Source organism: Acipenser ruthenus, chromosome 8 (genome assembly GCF_902713425.1).
Source record: "Acipenser ruthenus chromosome 8, fAciRut3.2 maternal haplotype, whole genome shotgun sequence".
Taxonomy (NCBI): domain Eukaryota; kingdom Metazoa; phylum Chordata; class Actinopteri; order Acipenseriformes; family Acipenseridae; genus Acipenser; species Acipenser ruthenus.
Window position 1 is genome coordinate 51,057,679 of NC_081196.1, and position 6,225 is coordinate 51,063,903.

Here is a 6,225-nt window from a genome sequence, read left to right on the forward strand (position 1 = left end):
TGGTCTCTGTCTTGGTCTTGGTACGTTTGGTCTCGGTACGTTTGGTCTCTGTTTTGGTCTCGGTACGTTTGGTCTCTGTCTTGGTCTCGGTACGTTTGGTTTCGGTACGTTTGGTCTCTGTCTTGCTCTTGGTACGTTTGGTCTCGGTACGTTTGGTCTCTGTCTTGGTCACGATCTCGGTACGTTTGGTCTCTGTCGGTACGTTTGGTCTCTGTCGCGGTCTCGGTATGTTTGGTCTCTGTCTTGGTCTCTGTACGTTTGGTCTCTGTTGGTACGTTTGGTCTCTGTCTTGGTCACGGTCTCGGTATGTTTGGTTTCGGTCTCGGTACGTTTGGTCTCTGTCGGTACATTTGGTCTCGGTACGTTTGGTCTCTGTCTTGGTCGCGGTACGTTTGGTCTCTGTCGGTACGTTTGGTCTCTGTCTTGGTCTCTGTACGTTTGGTCTCTGTTGGTACGTTTGGTCTCTGTTGGTACGTTTGGTCTCGGTACGTTTGGTCTCTGTCTTGGTCACAGTCTCGGTACGTTTTGTCACGTTTTCACTTTTCACGTTCTCTTTTATTATATTATTTGCTCTGCACACACTCTTAACTCAGGGGAGACGTTAAGGAGGACAGAGATGTTTAAAACTCCTAGTGGTTTATGTTCGAGCACTGGACGAGCGGTGTGTCCTTAAAACCTTTTTATTTAATCAAGAAAACCACTCAGACTCATTTATTCAAAGTTTTACGAATCAGAGCAACATCAGCGCTCCTTCGTTTTATTAAAATGCCTTTAATATTGGTTTAGTAGTTTGCGCATACTACCAAAACCCGAAAACATGTAACAATAATTAGCAATCCTAAGTTTATTACAAGCTTCAGCATTTAGTATTTCAATAACATAATACAATTATATGTATTCAGTGCAGCCCTCAGGCTGGTTAAGCACAAAGCCTACAAGCACCCACTGCTATGTTTTAGCACATTCAATATAACACTCTTAATACTAAAGCATAGTTTCAAAACCTCATAGCAATATAACCAATAAATGCGAGATACAATAATACCATTAATATGCTTACCTCCTATTATAAGGAAGAGTAGCGTGAACAAAAGAGAAGGACTGTTCTGTAGAGATCTGCAAAGGATGGACCACGTAGCTCTGCCAAGCTTGATTGTGGTGGTCTCATTGTGATCGGCCCAGGGTTTTTATACAATTTTCGTCCCATTGAAAGCAATGGGAAGCCCCAATTAGATCCAGTCATCAATCTATATGGACACTCCTTATCTCTTGGCAAACAGTAATCTCTAAAGAAGTTAACCAACTCTTCAGACTCAATTGGAGTCATATGCCAACAAATCATCCACTCATTCTTGGCCCCCCTCCTTCATCTGAAAAGTTAGGTGAAGCAGAGTTCACAAAATCCCTGCAACCTTGATTCACTACTTAATATGGGTGCATTATAAAAAGGAGTGGTGTTTTAAATATATGCAACACCAATATAAGAAAAGTGGTGTTTTTGGAATATATGCAACACCAACAGTTTATATCATAATATAGCAGTTTATAGTTTATAATGGTTATAATTGATTACATGAACTTGGCTTTCAAAAATATATTCCTTCATATCATCTCACTCAAATTAGTTTCCTTCCTTACTGGTGTATGTTTAGCCAGTATTATAGGGAACTTTTATTCTATATCTCTTCTAGTATAGAGTTTTCTCCTTATGAAAAACCCAACTATTTTATTGAGCTATGAAGTTGTAATGCCTTTCTCTCCTATGGGCCCCAATTGCCTGAACTCAATTGACACTCAGATGACCCTGTATGTTTCAGCTATATTCATACTGGCTAAATCCAGTTTGTTAAAGACATCTCTTTCCTTGCCAAGTTTGGTAGTGATGGATGTTTCTATATCTCGTATGCCTCCTTTGCCCTTCGACTAGTTATTTTAGGTGTTGAGACCATCCAGCCTAACTCCCTACAGGTGCAGTCAGGCCCCCGGTACTATAAACCTTCCGATAAGAAAATTCCGGCTTCCTCCCACCAAAGAGGCCTTCCAGCAGCTAATATTAATTTCTCCAAGGGCAGGCTGATAGAGAGTTCAAGAAGACAGGTCACATAGTTTATTCTTCTAAAAATCTCCTGCTTTTTTTCTCCATTATTTATTCAATCCTTTTATTTTGTATGTTCACCACAACTTTTAACTTCAGAGTCAAACTAGTATGTTACTACTTAAAGCGTATGGCTGCTAACCTTATTTATTTCTGCTAGCAGCAGTATATCAGCAATTTTACAATAGGTTCTTATTCAATTTCCCTACTCTCTATTTGTGGTGTATCTTCTGACAATGCTTATTTTCTTAAGTTAGAGTCTGCTTTTACTCTAGGTTGTTCTTACTCACCTACTTATTTTAAAACTGAATTACAAACAGAAACCTATTTAAAGCGAGATCTTTTAATCCTTTCCTGTTTTTCTCTTTCCCTTAAGAATACTCCTAACTCCTTTTCCCTTTATATTCAGAAGTTATAATTATTGAATGTAAGCACACAGTAATTCTTTTCATTGAATTAGGACTCCGTTTTTAACTATGCTCATCTTGATAGAAAACAGCTTCAGGTATGCTATCATATTAAGCATAGTGAATCATATAATCTTATACATAAAAATTGTTCATAGTATTTCATAATAACAATAATTATCACTACCTATGATTATATGTTACCACAACAATCTATACCATTTAAAACAAGCATATTAACATACATCTATTAGTACAGCATTATTCTGTATTTAAGCTGAAAAGTGTTAACAGAGATTTTAGCACTAAATTCTGGGAATCGTGCCAATTTTAATAAGAGACTGCTCAAGGCCGGCCAGTGTATCAAGTTGTACCAGATTCTGTTATACGGTCTTACAGAGAGAGCACTTTACAGTATTTGTTACAGACTAAAGTTTATTCAAACATTACAAATGGTTACAGCACATATCATCTCATTAATACATTTCATTTTTAAATCATCCAGTCCATGTCCAATGTTTCAGCTTGTTCCCAGCAGGACTCCACTTCTGTCTTGGGTTCAGCTCGGGTCGGCTCTGCAAACACCACAATACCTATTTTGCTCTATATTATTAGTGGGCAGACTTAATACAACTGAATCTGAATCAATCGAGGAGCCGTGAACTCTAGCCACTGAAATTCTCCATGCAAAGGAATCCAATTTCTTACTACACATAATAACTGGTTCGGGGTCACCCGTGACAGTTTGGTTTCGGTCTCGGTACGTTTGGTCTCTGTCTTGGTCTCTGTACGTTTGGTCTCTGTCGGTACGTTTGGTCTCGGTACGTTTGGTCTCTGTCTTGGTCTCTGTACGTTTGGTCTCTGTCTTGGTCACTGTCTCTGTACGTTTGGTTTCAGTCTCGGTACGTTTGGTCTCTTTCTTGGTCTCTGTATGTTTGGTCTCTGTCGGTACATTTGGTTTTGGTACGTTTGGTCTCTGTACGTTTGGTCTCTGTTGGTACGTTTGGTCTCGGTACGTTTGGTCTCTGTCTTGGTCATGGTCTCGGTACGTTTGGTTTCAGTCTCGGTAGGTTTGGTCTCTGTCGTGGTCTCAGTACGTTTGGTCTCTGTCGTGGTCTCAGTACGTTTGGTCTCTGTCTTGGTTTCGGTACGTTTGGTCTCTGTTTTGGTCTCAGTACGTTTGGTCTCTGTCTTGGTCGTGGTCTCGGTACGTTTGGTCTCGGTACGTTTGGTCTCTGTCTTAGTCGCGGTCTCGGTACGTTTGGTCTCTGACTTGGTCACGGTCTCGGTACGTTTGGTTTCGGTCTCGATACGTTTGGTCTCTGTATAGTCTCGGTACGTTTGGTCTCTGTCGGTACGTTTGGTCTCGGTACGTTTGGTCTGTCGGTACATTTGGTCTCGGTACGTTTGGTCTCTGTCTTGGTCGCGGTACGTTTGGTCTCTGTCGGTACGTTTGGTCTCTGTCTTGGTCTCTGTATGTTTGGTCTCTTGGTACGTTTGGTCTCGGTACGTTTGGTCTCTGTCTTGGTCACGGTCTCGGTACGTTTGGTTTCGGTCTCGGTACGTTTGGTTTTGGTATGTTTGGTCTCTGTCTTGGTCATGGTCTCAGTACGTTTGGTCTCTGTCGTGGTCTCGGTACGTTTGGTCTCTGTCTTGGTCTCGGTACGTTTGGTCGTGGTCTCGGTACGTTTGGTCTCTGTCTTGGTCTCGGTACGTTTGGTCTCTGTCTTGGTCTCTGTACGTTTGGTCTCTGTCTTGGTCTCGGTACGTTTGGTCTCTGTCTTGGTCGTGGTCTCGGTATGTTTGGTCTCTGTCTTGGTCTCGGTACGTTTGGTCTCTGTCTTGGTCTCGGTACGTTTGGTCTCTGTCTTGGTCTCTGTACGTTTGGTCTCTGTCGTGGTCTCGGTACGTTTGGTCTCTGTCTTGGTCTCTGTACGTTTGGTCTCTGTCTTGGTCGTGGTCTCGGTATGTTTGGTCTCTGTCTTGGTCTCGGTACGTTTGGTCTCTGTCTTGGTCTCGGTACGTTTGGTCTCTGTCTTGGTCTCTGTACGTTTGGTCTCTGTCGTGGTCTCGGTACGTTTGGTCTCTGTCTTGGTCTCGGTACGTTTGGTCTCTGTCTTGGTCTCTGTACGTTTGGTCTCTGTCGTGGTCTCGGTACGTTTGGTCTCTGTCTTGGTCGTGGTCTCGGTACGTTTGGTCTCTGTCGTGGTCTCGGTACGTTTGGTCTCTGTCTTGGTCGTGGTCTCGGTATGTTTGGTCTCGGTTTTGGTCTCGGTACGTTTGGTCTCTGTCTTGGTCTCGGTACGTTTGGTCTCTGTCTTGGTACGTTTGGTCTCTGTCGTGGTCTCGGTACGTTTGGTCTCTGTCTTGGTCTCAGTACGTTTGGTCTCTGTCTTGGTCTCGGTACGTTTGGTCTCTGTCTTGGTCTCGGTACGTTTGGTCTCTGTCTTGGTACGTTTGGTCTCTGTCGTGGTCTCGGTACGTTTGGTCTCTGTCTTGGTCTCTGTACGTTTGGTCTCTGTCTTGGTCGTGGTCTCGGTACGTTTGGTCTCTGTTTTGGTCTCGGTACGTTTGGTCTCTGTCGTGGTCGTGGTCTCGGTACGTTTGGTCTCTGTCGTGGTCTCGGTACGTTTGGTCTCTGTCTTGGTCTCTGTACGTTTGGTCTCTGTCTTGGTCGTGGTCTCGGTACGTTTGGTCTCTGTTTTGGTCTCGGTACGTTTGGTCTCTGTTTTGGTCTCGGTACGTTTGGTCTCTGTCGTGGTCGTGGTCTCGGTACGTTTGGTCTCTGTCGTGGTCGTGGTCTCGGTACGTTTGGTCTCTGTCGTGGTCTCAGTACGTTTGGTCTCTGTCTTGGTCTCGGTACATTTGGTCTCTGTCTTGGTCTCGGTATGTTTGGTCTCTGTCTTGGTCTCGGTACGTTTGGTCTCTGTCTTGGTCTCGATCTAGGTACGTTTGGTCTTGACTACATCACTAGATATTAGCTAAAGACGCTTAGCTGAAGCAAAAAGGCTAACATCTGTTACTACATTAGGTTAAAGAAAGTTCTCAGTTTTCACACTGTACTCTCAGGAAATCTGTTATACTTGAACTTCCTAGATCTATTCACCTCAGTATCCAATAGGTGCAGCAGCTTGTTGGTGAATCACAGGAAAGAAGCTGATGAAAAGATAGGGGCAATTTGACCCTCCAGGTGAAATGACCAAGGAAGTGCTACACTATCTGAAAGCATGGCTTGCAAACAGATTTCTTTAACCTCGTATATTAGCAGACGCCACGTTTTAAAATAAAACACGTGTTTACCAGAACATGTGTTTCTTCCAAATCTGAGCCCTGTATAAGAATAGAAGTGTGCAACAGATAAGATCTAGGGGGCTGTGTGGTGCAGTGGTTAAAGAAAAGGGCTTATAACTAGGAGGTCCCCGGTTCAAATCCCACCTCAACCACTGACTCATTGTGTGACCCTGAGCAAGTCACTTAACCTCCTTGTGCTCCGTCTTTCAGGTGAGACGTAATTGTAAGTGACTCTGCAGCTGATGCATAGTTCACACACCCTAGTCTCTGTAAGTCGCCTTGGATAAAGGCATCTGCTAAATAAACAAATAATCTATGGAATTGCTTTGTTAGCTACAATCTCAAGGTATGCTAAAATGTTATTTCAACCGAATGTTTCAGTAACAGAAGTATGATGGAAAGAATAACAGAAAAAAAACCCACAAGAAAATG